Source organism: Lissotriton helveticus, chromosome 6, assembly GCF_964261635.1.
Source record: "Lissotriton helveticus chromosome 6, aLisHel1.1, whole genome shotgun sequence".
In the NCBI taxonomy this organism is placed as follows: Eukaryota; Metazoa; Chordata; class Amphibia; order Caudata; family Salamandridae; genus Lissotriton; species Lissotriton helveticus.
This window is the reverse complement of record NC_136067.1, coordinates 1,918,819,689-1,918,839,036: the sequence shown is the minus strand read 5'-3', so window position 1 is coordinate 1,918,839,036 and position 19,348 is coordinate 1,918,819,689. Positions and strand designations below refer to the sequence as shown.

The 19,348-nt window shown below is 47.1% G+C and overlaps 1 long non-coding RNA gene across 1 annotated transcript in view; it reads left to right on the top strand.

Annotated features, from left to right (window-relative positions):
* Positions 1–7,624: 7,624 nt before the first annotated feature.
* LOC144763878 (uncharacterized) overlaps positions 7,625–19,348 on the top strand; it is a 117,284-nt gene continuing 105,560 nt past the window's right edge. Inside the window, exon 1 of the long non-coding RNA XR_013596267.1 lies at positions 7,625–7,864. This is a non-coding gene — a long non-coding RNA (uncharacterized LOC144763878). The remainder of the gene's footprint in view (positions 7,865–19,348) is intronic.

The window sequence follows — 19,348 nt, the reverse complement described above, 5'->3', positions numbered from 1 at the left end:
TCGCGACAGCTCGAGATCCGCATAAAGAAATGTTTAAGGTATTCACGGAACTGAGGAATAATAAAGAGCAGAAGCCTGAGTTCTCGCAGAAGGACTGCCAGAACTTTCAGGATTTCTTTACGAGTAAAATTGAAGATCTTCTGATTGAAATCTCTCGCACCCCAATCCTCGACTGTCCATTACAAACTATGCCAACCATCCCTGAGGTCCTATATTCCCTGAACACATTGCCCTTGATTACGAAGGAGATGTTAGCTAGCTTAGTGGAGAGAGTGAAGTCAGGCTCTCAGGTGGATCCCTGCCCTCCTAGAGTTTTTAAGCTTGCTCTGTCAGGGATAGAGGAGGACGTCCTTGCTCTCCTAAACAGGTCATTGGTGACAGGACAGGTTCCAACTACTTTTAAAGAGGCCCGGCTGATCCCGCTGCTTAAGAAGCCAGGGGCGGATGTCAACAATTTAAAGAACTTTAGGCCCATCTCCCAACTACCTTTCTTAGCTAAGGTGGTGGAGTAGCATGTTCTGACGCATCTCTCGAAACATCTGGAGACAAATGATCTGTTAGAGCGAAATCAGGCTGGCTTCCGGATACATCACAGCACGGAGCTGGTGATGTTGTCCATTTTGGATGAACTAAGATGCAGAGCTGATGAGAAGATCCCCGGTGCCCTGGTGCTCCTTGATCTCTCCGCCGCTTTTGACACGGTGTGTCATAGTCAACTGCTGAAGCGTCTGAGAGATCTGGGCATCGGGGGGACCGCACTAGGCTGGCTAACTTCATTCCTGCAGGGAAGATCGCAGAGGGTTCAGTTGTCAGACCTAGTATCTACAGCAGCGGCCATAACCTGTGGAGTTCCGCAAGGTTCTGCTCTTTCACCGCTCCTTTTTAACATCTATTTGCAGCCACTGATTTCAGCTCTTAATCAGATGGATTGTCAGATATACAACTATGCTGACGACACACAGATTATCATCCAAATTGAGGATTCGCCAGGAGCCCAAGCCAGGCTGCATAACATCTTAAAGTATACAATCAACTGGATGTCCACCAACTCCTTGAAGATTAATCCAGATAAAACCGAGGTGCTGCCTATCACCATCTCGGGCAACCCTTGGAACGATCGTTTCTGGCCCAAGGAGTTGGGTAGGACTCCAGTGCCGGCAGTCGTGGTGAAAAGTCTGGGCATCCACATTGATGGTAATTTGTCTATGAAGAAGCAAGTGTCTTCTGTGGTGGCCACATGCGTCGGCCTCCTTAGGCAACTTCGTAAAATCTCCTAAATGTGTCTTTTTCTACCTTAAGGAGCGTGGTGTCCGCGATGATCCTAGGACGGTTGGATTATGGTAACGCCCTTAATGTCGGGCTTCCGCAGCAACAACTTTCAAGACTGCAAATAGTTATGAACGATGCCGCTAGACTGATTTTTAAAAAACCCAGGAGTATGCATGCTTCGCCTCTCCTGCGCCAATTACACTGGCTCCCTATTAAGCAGAGAGCATTGTTTAAAGGTCTATGCATCTCGCACAAGGCAGTATATGGCAATGCGCCCAGTTACATCAAAGCCCGACTGTCTTGTTACACTCCTGGGAGGACATTGCGGTTATCAGAGGATATTCTTTTGGTCAGCTCTCGCTTCCGCCTGTCCACCTTGGGCGGACGTGCCTTTTCAACCATTCTTCCGGCAGTTTGGAACAAACTGCCATTGCACCTTCGGAAGTAGTCTAATCTACTGCCGTTCCGTCGGATGCTAAAAACTGTGCTTTTTCAAGATGCATGGGGCGTGTTATAAGCTGGTTGCCTGTTTCTGTAATGTCCGGTGTCTCCACGTACAAGCGCTTAGAGACCTATAGGTGATAATGCTCAATATAAATTGAAATAAAAAAATAAAAATAAAAAATAGCAACCAAAAGAACCATCGCTAATGGCCAAACTTGAGCATATGGCCATTTATACGGTTGTTGCACAAGGAATGAAAATAAATAAAAAAAATGGTCTCGTATTGGTTAAAAAAGGAGCTAAACACAACAAATAAACACATTATATGGAAATAAATGATGAGTAAATTAGACCATCAGATCAACAATCCAATAGGATGCACATAAAGAAAATATAATAATAACTAGCTTACCTGTCGCGCGTTGCTGCAATCTCAGAAGAAAGGACATTTAAGGAAACTTGTTATGATAACATTAAATTTCCATTGTGTCATTTTTATTGAAACGTATTCATTTTAATATGGAAAACATTTCAAAGTGTTGTTTTAATTCTGTGTATTTATTCGAGTGCTTGTGGATACACGATATTTTTTGTTTTTCCATCTGATGCGTAGACGAATAAATCAGAAGGTTTTCCGACGCCTGAGCTGGCCACATACAGTTGTCCATGTGAGAAGCACAGATTCTCCAAATCTAGTCCACACACTTGCAGCGATTGTCCTTGTGCTTTGTTGATGGTCAGTGCAAAAGCGAGTTGCACCGGAAACTGTAAACGTTCAGTATTGGAAAGATTATGAGTGCCCTCGGTGGCCGGGGGGCCGATATTTAACACATTTTTCTTTTTTTGCCAGAAACCTTTGCGGGAGTGTACTCAACAACTTTTAACCATTTTTTATTTTTATTTTTTTATTTATTTATTTATTTTTTAGCCAGAAACCTTTGCGGGAGTGTACTCAACAACTTCCCAAAGTTTTATGCCGATCGGATCGATGGTGTAGTAATGCATTAAGGACAAACGGACATACTTTGGTTTTTATATATATAGATAATAAATTACAATGGATATGGAAATAGCAACATCATTAGGTAGTGAATACTTTGCTGTAGAAAGGTGGGCCCACAGATAGGTGAAGCTAGGAAGGAGCTTCAAAGATAAAAATCAACATTTTGTGAGTGGTATGGGCCTGATTAGATACAGTCCTGGTAGGTTCTGGAGACATGTATTGTGTCAATTGTTACAAGATCAGTTCATAACAGTAATGAATTGCATTAATAAATCCATTTGCACTCAAGTCTTTGAAGGGTGTATGATGTGTCTCCACCTCTTGGAGGCGGGAGTGCTTTTACTATAATTTGTCATCAGACGTCATCCGGCGTATGCTTCTTTTCTGCATAGTGTTGTACAAAGGGGCTGTTTCAATCATACAGTGAATCCGGCTCTTCTGTTGACTTATCCTGGTTTTCACTGGTTGTGATGTTTGACCAATGTAAATCATGTACATCCACACCATATGAAATAAATGACATTAGTAGATGCACAGTTTCTGTGGTGTTGTAGTGTAGTCTGCATGTTGCCATGCACAAATGTTTTTTTTTTCCTGCGTGTTTTGACATGAGAAACAATTTCCGCATTTATAGTGCCCCTCAATGGGGCTCAAGCTCCATGTGGATAGGATGCTCTAGGTGGGCTTGGGAACACCTGTGTTGGCTTGTACTAAGTGATACTTTATATTCCTGAGTGAGAACAAAGGAAGTTATAAGCGCTGCGAGGCCTCCGGGTAGTTTTGGCGCTATATAAATATAATTTTTCATTTCATTTCTTTTAAGCTGTCCATAGTGTTGAGAGTGGAACAGTGTCTCTTTATGATCTTCACCATCTTGTTAGTGTCTGGGCAAAATGTTGTGACGCATGCCATCTTGTCGGAAGAGGATCTGATCCTGGACTGTAATAGCGCCTCTCTTGGACTGTACCATTCTGTTTTCATGGATGTCTTTACCAAGCATTTAGGGTGCCTGGGTCCCTTGAGTTTGTTGCTAAGGATGGTGCCTTCTTTGAAGAATTCCTCCTTAAGTTCACAATTTCTGAAGAGCCTAAGAGATTGTCCAAATGGCAAACCGCCTTTAAGAGCCCATTCGGTAAAGATGCTACACTGCAATAGTGTGTTGAGTTCAGTTGTCTTTCTGTACAGAGATACAATGAGGTCATTGCTGTTGTTTTTGATTTCTGGGTCTAGGAAGGGGAGACTATGGTGAATCATGTTGTGCGTGAATTTGAGGTATGGTTGACACTGGTTCAGGTATTGAATAAATAGTATCAGAGTGTCTTGTGGGCCATTCAAAATCATAAAGATATCGTTAACATACCTCTTCCAGCAACAAATGTTGCTGAGGTTTGGATTGACGTTGGTGTGGACATGGGCATGCTCAAATTGGCCAACGTAGACGCTCACCAAGTTAGGTGCGAAAATTGCTCCTATCGATACCCCAGAGCACTATTGGTAATTGTCCCTACCCAACAAAAAATAGTTGGTGGTCAAAGTGATCTCCAGGAGTTTGACAATAAATGAAGTAGGCACACGGAAGCAGGCGTCCGTGGGTCAATCATCAGTCTGGTAACATCAATGGTCTGTTGCTGGCGGATGTTTGTATACAGTGACTCAAAATTGAGAGTCACTAGTACTTCGTTTGAGGGGTCCTCAATGAGATTAATCATAAAAGTGATCCTTAGGTGGTGGCTGAGCCCAGACTCAAATAGCACAGCTACCCACATTGCTAAAATGGGTCCATTTTTAGGGTGAGAATTTGAAGTCTCCAAGTAGCGTTTGGAGTCTATCATCTCATAGGCGAGAGACCCAGACTCAAAAGTAGGATTCCATTTTTATCAAGATAAGTGTGGAAATGCTGTGTACAAACGGGGAACAAACGGCAAGGGACAGCATGCAGGGGACAAGCATTGTTGTGCATAAACAACAGTTTTGACAGAAAGAATTTATTTAAGGTATTTTGGATAACAATGACTTAACCACAAGGTCAATGACGCTCTTCTCAGAAACCTAGATGAGTAGATACATATAATCTATAAACATATAACCTAGATGGTGAGTGGGAAAGGTGAAGAAGGAATGGTAAGATGTTTTCTTAAGTCTTTCCTCTAGAGAAGGACTGATTTGTAGTCTTTTTCAGAAGTTCCACGAGTAGGCTGCATTGACTTCTAGTGTCTCTTTGCCCTGTTGTGAGAAATAGATTTCCGTCATTGTCAAGGGCTGGGCACTATGAAGTCCTCTCTTGTTGACTGTCTCAGAAAAGGGAAACTCCTTCCAGCTGCCACAGTGCCACTCTGCACTTGTATGCACAAGAAATGTGCCATAAGTCTCCGTAATATGCCTTCACTTTGGAAAAAAGTCACAAAGGACAGAAAAATGGCCTTCGCAATATTGGTAGAAAATCAGGGGTAACAAGTGCTATATGAATGCAAATCTTTCTTCCCCTTTTATCCCTCCGCTATCGTTCTCACTCCAAGTAACTGACTAATATCCACCACTGAAATGACTTCATATTTCAACATATTAATTCACCACTAATCCTTTGTAGGCTTCCTGAATAGCGTGCGTCAACAATCGCTATATAAATACAAACCTTTGTCCTCCTCTATCCTTCTGCTATCATTCCAAATCCAAATAACTGACTAACCTATCCACCACTTAAAATGTACTTGCATGTTTCACTATACTAATTCAACACTAATCCTCTATGGGTCCCGGAGTAGCGTGCTACTCGCCAAAAAAGCGATTTGACGCCTCATCAGGGGTAGTAAGCGCTATATAAATGCAATTACAATACAATGAATGATACAAGTGATAAAAAGGGTACCATTATAAATATCCTGAGACAAGGTCAAGAAATAGCCCAGCTAGCAATGCGGTTGAAGGAAAAATCTGTGACAAAAATTGAAACCAAGTCGGCAATGAACATGAAGAAAATCAGGCATACAAGAACTTAGTGACACATCTTACTCTTACCAAGTCTTCCTTATACATGACAGTGAAATTAAATAACAGGAAAAATAGTTTATACCAGTTTGGTTTGGGGAATCTCTGCTTACAAGCACTGGAAATACAACTATCTTGGAGAAGAACAAATTTAAGGCTACCCGCATCTTATCCTTGAGGCATCTGGTGTAAGATGATGGACCATTTCTTTAACTGCCTTCTTTACCTCCATGTTTCAAAAATGACCTGATTCCGGGCTCTGCACTGTTTGCAGATGAGCCCACCACCAGCAAGAAACTTTGTTGAATCTACCTCGCCGGAGCAGCATCAAAATAGATGCTGAGCTCCAGAGCCAAGGATGATACTTTCCCTTTAGCAAACAGCACACCAAGTGACAAGCCACTGCTTCTGGTGAGGTCCATTCCTGAATGTAACACCCATGTAGCTTGGAGGGCCATGCTGGAGGGCTTTGTGGAGGATGTGTGTCATCCTAAAATGTATTTTTGCTCAAATGCTAGCAAATGACTGCCATCGAACTTAGTGATTCGATATAAAGGTTGAAAAGGGAAGGTGAAATGATATACCAGCGATTTGTCAATAGTTTGTTAGTTTACTTCTCACACCTTTTTTTGATAAATAGCCAGTAATATAGTAGCTCCAAATATTGTTGGTATGGCACCAGTGATTATATATTCTTTAAACAATGGGAAAAGTATTCTTCCCCAATTTTATGCATCCCTCATTAGTGGGTAATTCATGAGGACATTGAGTGTTGAAGTATTCAGAGTTCTTAACACAATTAGTAGCTCATTGGGGCCTTGGGTGTGGAACCATATGGAGTTCTTAATACAACTGGTAGCTCATGGACCTTGGTTTCATGGTGAAGTATATAGAGTTCTTAACACAATTAGTAGCTCATCGTGGCCTTGGGTGTTGAAGTATATAGAGTTCCTAATACAAATGATAGCTCATTGTGGCCTTAGGTGTTGAAGTACATTGAGTTCTTATTACAACTGGTAGCTCAACATGGCCTTGGGTGTTGATGTATATAGAGTACTTAATTCAACTGGTAGTTCATTGTGGACTTGGGTGCTGAAGTATATAGAGTTCCTATTACAACTGGTAGTTCTTCATGGCCTTGGGTGTCGAAGTATATAGAGTTCTTATTACAACTGGTAGTTCAACAAGCCCTTGGGTATTGAAGTATATAAAATTCTTAAAACACTTTAGAGTCTTGGCAAGCGATGATTCTTGGCAAGCGATGATAAAGTGATCAAAGCTACACTGACATTGCTGAGGAAAAATAGCCATAACTATTTAATGGTATTGGAAAGCTCACAAACGATGAAATCACCTCACACACATTAAGACGTAATCCCAGTTGTACAAGAAAATGCAAGGCTTTTCAGCATCCTTGTTAAAATCACATTTTGGTGCATCCTGTGCTGCAAATTGGGTAGGATTTGATGCTTCTGTTGGCTATCTGGCCCCCCTTTACCGTTGTTGCTCTAGGCATCTCCTAGTCTTGCTGTAATACTGAGTGCAGCTCAGCACTGGAAAGCACCCAAAAGGTGAGACTGAGTGACATCAGAGAGGCTAGGCGTAGCTTCACCTGTTCCCGCGCCAGGCTCCGAAACCTGTCTTCTCTCTGATTGCGAACCAAGGGAAATCAGCCGCAGCCCGTGCAGGTGAGGGTGGTTGGGCTGGGTAGGGGGTGGGAGGATATTTTGACGGATGATAAAGAGGGAAACTTAATTATTTATTTAATTTCCCCTCGTCATCGCCTGTCGGAATCCCCCCACCAGCCTCCCAGCTCTTAACTGCAAGGGCCAAGACTAAGGGAAATGTGGGAATGCGAGTGGCACCCCACAGTAGTGGCCGGTTCTCCTAAAGCCACTGTCAGGGGGGGCGTGGCCACGGCGGCGAACGTAATGGCCGCTTTGCTGTGAAGCTCCTCCGAGCGGGCGCCCGGCAACAGCGAAAAGGGATGTAATCCGCGCCCCATCTATTTCCCAGACGCCAGGACCTACCTCCCGATGTCCGTGGGACCACCTGGGTGAAATTTCCGAGCCGCGGGAGCGGCCGAGCACAGAGTACACGGCGGAGGGGACCTGAGGCCTCCGGACCTCGACGCCATCTTCCCTCTCTGCGCTGGAGCGCCGGGTGAGTGCCGCTTGGCCGCTAGCGGTCGCGATCCCGATCCCTGCTGTCTCCCCTGCTGGGCTCGCGTAGGCGCCGTCCTTGCTGCGCTGTTCCCGTTGCTCTGGGCTGCCTGGTTCCCGGCGTGAGGCGGGGACCTCCGGCCCGGGTGAGCGCCGGAGCCGGGGCCTAGATTACGGGCCCGTGCGGGAGTGCAGGTGGCGACCGTGGGCCTGGTGGAGGGCGGAGGGAGAGGGGCTCGCGGCTGCTGGGGAACCTGGCGGCGATCTCGCCGTGCGACTGCTGCAGCGGAACCAGTGCCTCTCCGCTTTCTTCCAACGCGGTCTCTCCCTAATCAGTTACGCTTGCCGTAGAGAGGGCCCCTGACCGGGAGAGACTTGGAGTCGGATCACTGTGCTGGCTGTGTCTGGCTGGTATTTCCCCCGACCTTGCTCCCTTGGATTGAGACCTATTCACTGGGTACACGCAACGCTGGTTCTCCACAGGCTCTGGTGGCTCCTGATTTTGATCACTCACCTTGATCATTGATCCCTGTTCTCCGCCACTTTCGCTGCGCCTGCGGCCTCGCAGCGCGTCCTTGACGATGGGGAAAAGAGATCCTTCCCAGAGGACGCTCACTTTCGACAAACCATCTCTCCCCGCCTCCGACCCTTCCGCCTGGTGCGGCATCTGGCGCTCATGGGCCACAGGACGGGGGTGATGCAACATCCATGATGGCCGCCATGATGGGGGAAATGCGTGCTGGCTTCAAGGCACTGGACACACGCTTCGATAGTCTGGAGAAAAAGTTATCTGACATTGGCTCCACGGTTCAGGCCCACGACCGACGCCTTGACTTAGCCGAGTCCAGAATATCGGATGTGGAGGACGGGTCTTCTAAAACGCTGAAACGGCTGGAACGCGTCAAAAAACTTCTTAAAGATGTGGCCATTAAGAATGAGGACTTGGAAGCGCGTAACCGGAGGAATAACATTCGGATCCTTGGCGTGGCGGAGACAACTGCCACTGGCCGATTTGACACCTTTGTTGAAAGTCTCCTCATTGAACTGTTCGGAAAAGACACCTTCACGGCTGGCTTTGTGGTGGAACGAGCACATAGGTCGCTGGGGCCTAAACCGCGCCCGGGGCAACTGCCCCGACCCATTATTGCCAGGATTATGAACTTCCGGGACCGTGACGCCGCACTCCGAGCTGCATGAGAGATTGGGGAGGTGTGGTGGCAGGGGAGCAAGTTGTCCTTCTTTCCGGACTACACGTTAATGGCGCAAGAGGCACAGCGGAAATTTACTAGTGTCAAGGCGGCTCTTCGCAATCTAGGCTTGACATACAGTATGCTTTACCCGGCGCGCCTGAAGGTGGATGTTAATGGCAGATTCCGCTTCTTTGACTCTCCGGCTGAGGCCCAGGACTTTTGTCACACTTACAAAAGGGGTCCGGGCTCGTCTTCCGGCTCCAGGCCTAACTCTCCACCTCAACCTGACACACAGGCTAGCGCGGACCTGTTTGTAGACACTGGCCTGGGCTGATCGTCAGAGGATACTCCAGTCATGACTCTTTATCTCTGTGCGGGAACGGTCCGAATTTGCTGGATTTTGTTATTTGCTAATATCTCATATTTCGCGCAGTTGGGTTGCCCGCTTGGGGGTAGCGTTGCCTCCCCCCATGGCGTATGCCTGCTCATGTTGTTCTTCTTGGGGTTTGTTACGTTTAAGTTTGCAGAAATGTTTTGCTGTTCTGTATAATTGGCTATTGGTGTGCTGCACTGCTGTTCAGAGATTGGCTGGGTTCTGCCTCTCAAGGGATACTGGGAGGCTGGGTGGTGGGTGGGGGATGGGTTGTATGTTTTTATTGTGGCTCATTTTCTTTTTTTCTTTTTGATGGATTGCGAGACTTATGGTGTCGGCTCGTTGGGCGACCACCCATTGCTTACAGTTCTTGATTTGACGATATGGCCTGGTTAGGTCTGCAGCCTGGTCCATCTAGACTTACATTGATGACATGGAATGTTCGTGGCTTGAACTCCACCCGTAAACGTAAACAGGTGATGCAATATGCTGACCGGCATAAAGTGGATGTTCTTTTCTTACAAGAAACACACATGGTGCAGGCGGACACGGCTTCATTGGCTAGGAGTTGGGGTGCCCACAGAGTGTTTTCTAGCTACAGTAGATACGCACGTGGGGTGGCGATTCTGATACATAAGCGGATCCCCTTTGTGTTCACAGACAGTAAAGTTGATGGCGACGGCAGATATGCGATAATCTCTGGGGTGTTGTATGGTTACAGGATTGCCTTTGTGGGGTTCTATGGTCCCAATACTGACTCACCGGCCTGTCTTCACGACCTCTACCTATCACTGCTCCACTCAAACATAGAGCTACTGGCGCTGGGGGGCGATTTCAATCTGTTGATGGACCCTTGTAGGGATAGCACGTCTCCCTCCCCAGATCGCAAACCACTTGCCCGTGCAGCCGTGGCGGCTATCTGCTCACATTTCTCACTGCTTGACATAGAGGCCAAACGACACACTACCACCCCTGCATTTACTCACCACTCCAGTTACCACAACACGGGCACCAGGATTGACTACTGGCTACTCTCTCCGGGCTTGGCGGGATGGGTCACTGATCTTCACACGCTCCCCCGCACTCTTTCTGATCACTCCCCGGTGGTCCTGACGCTGGCGATCCCTAGGCTGGGCGGATATGAACGGCAATGGAGATTCCCGGGGAGAGCCTTAACGGACCCGGTCTTTATTGAGGAGATCCGTTCCGCAATTGAGGACTATTTCGAAATCAACACTGGCTCTGTGACCACTTGGGCTACTTTGTGGGAAGGGTGTAAGGCCACTATAAGGGGGGTATGCTTCACCAAACGTGTTGGAGCATTGCGTGAAATCCGTGCCACTCTGAACCGCCTGGAGACCGAACTGTTAGCGGTTGAAAGCGAGATCCTTGCTAACCCTTCGCCGGGTCGCGAGGCGTGGCGCCTCGAGCTTCTGATGGAGTTCAGGGACTCCGCGGACAGAGAGTTGCGGTTTCAGGGCAAATACCACACGGCGCGCCGGTATGGTGAGGGTGATAGGCCGGGCAGGCTATTGGCCCAGCTGCTACGCCCGCCGCGGCAGGCCGCATACATCACCGACATAGCTGACGCAAAGGGTGAGCACCACTTCTCTACCCCTGCTATTTGTGACACCTTTTTGACCTACTATCGTCATCTTTACACGTCCGCACTTCCTGATGATTGCCGTGACCCGGGGTCGTATATTAACGAAATTGCTATGGTGTACTTAGAGAGATATATGCAAGACTTTTTAGCTCATCCCATAACTCCGGAATTGATTGCTGAGGTCATTGACTCCCTGAGGGGCTCCTCGGCGCCCGGCCTTGATGGCTTCACGGCCGATTTTTACCAGACATACAAAGAGGAGCTGGTGCCCATTCTTGTTGAAGTATATGCAGAAGCCCTGGAGTCTGGTATTCTTCCCCCAACACTCCGAGAAGCGGTCATCGTTTTGTTGCCTAAACCGGGTCGCGACCCCACGGTCTGTGGTTCCTACCGCCCACTGTCGCTTCTAAATCTAGACTACAAGATCTTGGCCAAAGTACTTGCTTTGCGGCTTGCACTGCTGGTGAACACCATTGTTTCGCCAGCGCAGTCTGGCTTTATCCCTCAGAGATCAACCTCCCTGAACCTTCGCACGCTTTTCTCGGTCCTACAAAGAATTGACCCATCCACGCCAGCGGCTGCTGTCTTCTTAGACGCCGAGAAGGCTTTCGACACTCTAGAATGGCCCTTTTTTTTGGAGGTGATGCGCAGGATGGGCATGCCCGCAATGTTTGTTGCGACGGTGGAGCTGCTGTATACTGCGCCCACGGCTCGCATACGCTTAAACGGCACCATCACTGATGGGTTCACACTCTCTAGAGGCACCCGACAAGGGTGCCCCTTATCTCCCCTCCTTTTCATTTTGGCAATGGACCCCCTGGTTCGTCACTTCCAGGAGAAACATCTCCACAGAGGGCTCCAATTCCGCACTGGCCCTCTTTTGGTCTCGCTTTATGCGGACGATATGGTTTTATATGACCGTACTCCGGAGACCAATCTCCAACACTTGTTATCTGAGATTGCTCGATTTGGCGAATACTCGGGCCTCAGGGTCAATTGGCACAAATCACAACTATTTCCGCTCACCCCCGCCACCACACGGTGGCCTTGCTCTCTTCCATTGGAGTGGTGTGAAGAATCTGTCAAGTACCTTGGGATACATGTCCATCTTGACACTGTGTCAATCGTTCGTCTAAATTACGGGCAAGCTCTAGATTTTCTGGAAGACAACACTGACAGATGGCTCCGTCTCCCTCTGTCGTTGGCCGGACTTATTGCTATTGTTAAGATGGTGGTTCTTCCCCGGTTTTTGTACCTCTTCAATAACATACCAATCCCTCTAACCAAGGTTTTTTTCACGCAATTACGCACTGCCCTGTTGAGATTGGTGTGGGGGGGGGGAACCCACGCATAGCTTGGCGCACACTGACGCTACCTTACGAGAGAGGTGGCTTTGGGGTCCCGGATTTCTATCTCTACTACTTGGTCGTCCAATGCTCGTATACCCACCATTGGTACCAACCGGACGCCAGAATCCCACATTTGAAACCTGAGGCCGATGCAGCGCTCCCAGTGCCACTTAACGCAGTCCTCCCCAGGGGCCTACCTCGGGACCCTCACGACATACTCCCGCTCACTACGACGACTTGGGCTTGGGGGACAAGGTCAGGCGCTTACTGCACATAGACACACTGCACTCATCTGCCCTTCCGTTACCCAACTCACACTGGCTCCCTATAACAGGCGAATCTGTGGTGCGCCGGTCACTATCCAAATTCCAACTACTCACGGTTGGTGACCTGTTCCCCAATGGACATGCCTTCTCTGTTACTGAGGACCCCCATTTCACTGATCGAACCTTTATGGATACTTTCATACTCACGAGATTGCGAGCGTTGTTGAGAGCTACATTTCCCACATTCCCCCTGCCGCCTGATGATAATCCCGCACTCACATTCATCATACAAAATAACTCTGGGGCTCATGTGGTGTCTAAACTCTACAAGTTGTGCTTGTCCTTACTTCCATCGTCGGATGGGGCGGTCCGTGCCGCATGGGAACATGACCTGGGCACGCAGATTTCGGACGACCAATGGGAGGCATGTTGTGCTATGACCAGGGAGGTTTCCACGAATAGTAGGCACAAACTCATACACTTTAAATTCCTGCGGAGGATGTATCACACACCGGCACTTGCTCACAGAATTGACGCCAACAGACCTCATGACTGCCCCAAATGCAGCGCCCCTCAGGCGGATTTTGCACACCTATCCTGGACTTGCCCGAGACTCCACACCTATTGGGTTGAGGTACACAACCCGTAAACTGGCGTCCATTTGCTTCCTTCTGGCCAAAAGGGAGGTTGCACTGCTCTGGTGTGCGCGACGCGCCCCCACGGTCACCTCATGGCTTGGGAGTGTGGCATACTGTAATGTGAATAGTGTGGAATATTCGGAGCAGCTCCCAACCTCTTCTCGCCCTATTGACTTCTGGGGTCCGTATCGCCAATATATTGCAAAGATGACACGTGAAACACCCTCTCAGTCACTTCATCCCATCACACCGACTGGGGTGGGCTAGGGCATGAGTGACCCCTTCATTGCACCTACCATCGTACTAACCCTCACTTCTGCCCTGGGATGCACGCAACTTGGTCCGGGTAGTTGGTGAGTTGTTGCCCCTCCTGGCTTCGGGGGGTATTGCCTGACACACAGGGAGGCTGTATTATGTTCGACCTATCCTTCTGCCTTTCTTGCTAACACGCAAATGTGTGGACTACTGAACACCGTCCGTGTATTGGTTGGGTGGTGCCTGATGTTGTCTGCTTTGTCTGGACTGGGATGTTGTCAGGGATGGTGGTTACCACCACTCGAGCTGAACTACTGTGTTGGTCTTGCAATCTAGTAACTATGATTTTTGTTTCTTTTATCTTGCCTTCGATTTTCGTACTATTCATTTCTTTCCTTTTGAATCTCTGTTGCCTTATTAGAAAAATGTTACCTTGTATCATTCTCTATGTTCGAATACGCAGTCCTACTGGAAACGCCAGTGTTTTATTTGCAATGTTCAATGTGATACCGGATGTCAATTTATACTGGTTAAGTGCTTGGTCTTTACAAATGTGGATTGCCTCAGCAGCTTTAATAAAGTGTTTAAAAAAAAAAAAGCCACTGTCAGTGCAACGCTACTACTCTTCTTTTAATGTGAAATGGAGATGGTGGGTTTGGAGGGATGGCAGACCCCAAGTAGTTGGGCAATGATGAGGTTGGTGGTGGTGGGTGGCAGGACACAAGGTAATTGTTTTTATATTTGGGCAGGGGAAGGAAAGGCGATGCCTAAGGTGATGTCAGGCGGTAGCTTCAATCAGGGGCGGCTCATCCGCAATGGCAAAGGAGCGTCGCCCCACTGCCAGAAGATGATAAATAAAACAATAACACATTGTTATTATCATCTTATTTATCTCTCTCTGGGCTGCTACCGTCTGACAGGAGGAGCGGGCCAGGCCATAGCAGGGAGGAGTACTGTGCACTTATAAGTGCGTATGTCAGTTAGGCGAGCCGTCTAAGGCCGGCCAAACAGACATGCGCACTCATGTTTCTCCAACCCAGCTGTGTTCCAGAGCCGGATGGAGAAACCCCACAGGCTCTCAGGTATAGTCTGAGCAGAAAACGAGGCTGCTCAGACCAATCGAGGCGCTGCTCTCATGCGATGAGAGCAGCATCTGTATTGTGTGGGAAGCCTGTGCCTCCAGGCCCATCCACTTCCTGAGGAGCAGGAGCAACAAGGTAGCCGAAAGTGGGAGCGAAGCTGAGCAGCAGGTAAGTGATTTTAATTAGTTTTACTTCCAAACTCCTCCTCTTTGTCCCCTTCCATCCCTCCCCCCACCTGCTGCCACCCTACCGGTTTTGATTGGTAGCAACTGCCTCTGGGGTTTGGAGTGTTATATAGTCCCCCTCTAAAGAATGTATTCTGTGGCAAATAGTTGGGTACAGGTGCTCTCAGTAGGGCATGGTGAGGCGTCTGTCAGATTTCCCTCCGGATTTTGACATGCCAGCACTGACAAGAACACACACACTCACACTCTAAGGGTAATGCAGAGGGGGGTAGAGAGAGGTGGCACAACACCGGGCATTTTCTTTTTATATTTGAGGAAGTGGAGGCCAATGCAGACGGTGGAACGGTAGGTGCAGGTCACCAGGTATTTTTAGGTCGAACGTAGGCAGGGCATGCGAGGCATGCTGTATTGGAGTGTGTATTTGAAGCCCTGCCCACTCTCCGCCCATATTTGTCATTGGCTTGTGTCATTGTCCTTCGTAAATGCCAGCTTCTGATTCATTAATAAGCTTGTTAGTCCCTCCTTAGTACCGCCTTGTCTTCATTTGTAACGTCCCATGAGGACTGGCCCTTTTACTTCGGTTGTAACACAGTATGTTGTATTTACTCTGTAGGCACTATTTTCTTTAATGAGTTTCTCCCACTGCAGGCACTACATGCTTTCCTGCAACATTCAGCGTGCCATGTGAGCTTTCGAAAGGGGGCTTTTACAAAAAAAAGCATTTGTTTGTCAACTTGACAAACAAATGCTCTTTTGGGCAAAAGCGCCCCACACCGCGATTTCACTTTAATAGCACCCGAGGACCTTTTTTTTAAGACACAGCTGGTCTAAACAAAGGGGTGTGGCCTCTTTTAATGTGAATGCGCAGCATGAGGCGCTTGTAAACAACAAGCATTTGCAGTGCAATAGGTCTCCCATTTTGGAAACTTTGACCTAATGGTATTATAAATGACAATGCCTTTTATTATTGCACGTTTTTTAAACACATAAATAAAAGACATTGGGCCAGATGTAGGTAATTTAGATTTACCGACTCTTAAATACCGACCCATACCGAATCGGTATTTAAGAGTCGGTAAATTTGAAGGAGGCAGATGTAGGTAAGAAATTACAGATTCTGTAAGAGTCGGTATTTACCGATTCTGTAAATACCGAATCTGTATTTCACATTGAATCCTATGGGCAGTGAAGCTCATAGGAATCAATGGGAAATACAGATTCGGTATTTACAGAATCGGTAAATACCGAATCCTGCAAGGGTGCAGGGGGTGTCACTTTGACACCCTCTAGCACCCCAACTACAGGCTTGTGTGCCATGTGGCACACATACATGCCCTAAGGGCATGTGTGTGTGTCACATTGCACAGGTGTGCATGCACAGATGTGCATGCACACCTGAATTCGGTATTTTACCACCCAATACGATTGGGTGGTAAAATACCGACTCTGAAGGGCCTGTGGCACTCTTTGGAGTGTCACCTACATATGGATTTACAGATTCGGTATATTTACCGATTCGGTAAATTACCGAAGTGGTAAATTTACCGAATCGGTAAATATACCAATTCTGTAAATTCAGACCCACCTACATCTCAAAAGCCAAATACCGGTCGGTAATGGCCGAAATCGGCCGTTACCGACCGGTATTTGGCTACCTACATCTGGCCCATTGTCATTTACAATGCCAATAGCCAAAAATCTAGCAATTGCGAGACCTATTGCATTGCAAATGCTTGTTTTTTACATTTCTGGTAAGGTAGAGAGAGGGTGGTCGGGTGGGTGGCAGGCAGTACATGCCTCTCCAAATAACTCATACCTCGGAGTCCTGAGTGACATGACAAACAACAGCTAAACCTGGGCTTTCTGTAATATGACTCAGAACTTCTGAGTGGAAACATATTGCCGTTATTCTCAGTCACCCATCTTTAATATTATGTGTTTCTCGTAATGAAGGGTATCGGTTGGTTGGGGAATTGAGAATTATTTTTCTTTTACATGGAAGTTCTCTTTCAACTACTAGAGTACGTGTCTTCCTCTCCAGCACACTTTATCTATATGTAAGTAAACTCATATTAACCCAATGTTAGCTACTTTATAATGTTATATTCTACTTCATGGTACTATCATTTAAATCAAAAAATTCAAAGTTCACAAGTTCTTTACAAGGAAGCCCTAACTGGGAAGATCTCTCTGTCCCAGGGATGCCAGCACATAATATTTGTCATGATGGCGCGTGCTGCAACCATCCCGAAGCGTGGCTTGCTCAGAGCCTTACAAATGTTGAATAAAGAAATTGTTTTCCGCCAGGGAGCTGGGAGCAGGTGGGGTGAACTCGATGTGATATAGGCTCGTTCTGCCATCTAGTGTAATAAAGGGGCAAGTGCAATTAAATGTATTCCAAAAGAAACTTCAAGCAGACCTTGGAAGCGGCACGCGGATTTGTTTTATCTTAGACTTCATCATACACCGCGTATTATGATTGTTATTGTTTTCGCGGGGTGCTAGTGGTAACTTGCTAGGTAGAATGTATATTTATTTATTTATTTATTTATGCGTTTTTATATAGCGCGGACTTTACCCGAAGGTGTCAGAGCGCTTCACAATAGGAACAGAACTGATACATGAGAACATTACAAGTGAACAAATTAAAAAGGCAAACGTTACATTACATGAGGCAAAAGTGACAATCGTGAGCCAACAAAATACAAGAGGTTGCAAACGGTGCATTACAGGAGGAAAAAGTGACATGTGTGAAGGTTACAAAAGCGTACAAAGTACAAGTAGAGGTGTAATAGTGCAATAAATGGAGGACACTCAAACACAAGAACAAACGTTACGTAGGATGAAAGACTGTCCGCTATTTTGATCATTTGGGATCTATCAGAGAGGAAGGAAGCAAACCATTAAAGCACAGTGCCCTCCATGCCCATTCTCTGTTGAAGAGTGTTGAGAAGGGTGTTGTGATTGACAGTGTCAAAGGCTGCAGAAAGGTCAAGGAGAATTAGAAGACAAGACCCCCCCCAAATCGAGTATCTGCAGTGCGTCATCAATCACTTGCAGCAGGGTTGTTACAGTGCTGCATTTTTGGATGAAACCGGACTGAAAATTGTCAAGAAGATTATTGTCCTTGATATGACAAGAGAGCTGTTTCTCAACACATCTTTCTGTGATCTTCGCAAGAAAGGGTAGGTCAGTGATGGGGCGGAAGTTGTTGAGGTCATTCGCATCAGCAGTGGGTTTTTTGAGCAGAGGGGTGACCTGCCCAGTTTTGAAGGGAACAGGAAGGGAGCCTTGACAGAGGGAGAGGTTGACCAGAGTGGTCCAATAGGGAAGAGAATAGGTATAGAAGTCAATGGCAATGGCACTAGGGATGGGGTCAAGAGAATGGTTGGAGGGCTTTGTTTCGAGGATGCACTTGAGGAGGACATCTTCAGAGATGGGGTCGAAGTTCTGCCAAATGGTTAGCGATTTGCGCTCCTCTGGAGGGGTAGGATGAGCGATCTGATCCACAAGTGATTTCACTTTTTCGTCAAAGAATACAGCGAAATCCGCAGCTTTCTTTGTAGAATCCTCCAACTTGGAGGTTGGGGAGAGCAGTTAGTATTCTTGATGAGATCAAATAGTTTTTTGGGTCTATTTTTGGCTGAGTCAAGGAGGGATCTGAAGTGTGATGCTTTCCCAAGGAAGATGAGCTAGTGGTACTTGGATCTTGCTGAACGAAGCGTGGCCAAATTATCGATGGAGGGCGCTTGCCTCCATTGTTTCTCCAGGAGTCTTAGGTGCTTCCTTTCTTCATAGAGAGATTTGTTGAACCAAGGTGCTGAGGGAATGGGCCTTTTCTTTTTGCTTTGGAGAGGAGCGACTTTATTGGTTTCGACTGCAAGGACTGAGAGGCATTAGGAGGTGAGATCGTTAACATCTAGGTTCGGGTCTAGCCTTGGAAGTGACAGCAAAGCTGATTCACAGAGGGAAACGGTGGCAATATTTTTAGTGTCACGAAACCAGGAGGTAGCCCTCTTAGGTTGGCCAAGAGTTATAGAGTGTGCTAGGTGAAGAGAGAATGGGATGAGGAGGTGGTCAGACCAGTCTACGTGAATAGGGGTAGCGATAGAAAGCATGCCTGCTTTAGAAATAACAAGGTCCAGGATTGAGCCCTTGGAGTGTGTTGATTCTGTGCAGTGTTGGATAAGATAGTTTGTAGAGAGGAAGGTGGCCAGCAAGTTCGCGGAAGAGTCTTGCAGAAAGCCCCAGTGAAGATTGAAGTCACCCATGAAGGTCTGATTGTCACTTTGCGAGTATTGGTCGCTGATGAAGTCAGTGAGTTCCTCCATAAACGAAGGGCTGCTGCCAGGTGGGCGGTAAATGACATGGAATCTGAGGGGTGAGCGGTGGTGTAGTTGAAGCTCAAGAGATAGACATTCAAAAGTGCGGAAGGCGCTGATGGGAGAAGCCTTAAGTTGAAGGGAGTTTCTAAAGATGACTGAAACACCTCCCCCAACTTTGATAGGTCTGTCATTCCTAAAAATAGAATAGCCTGTTAG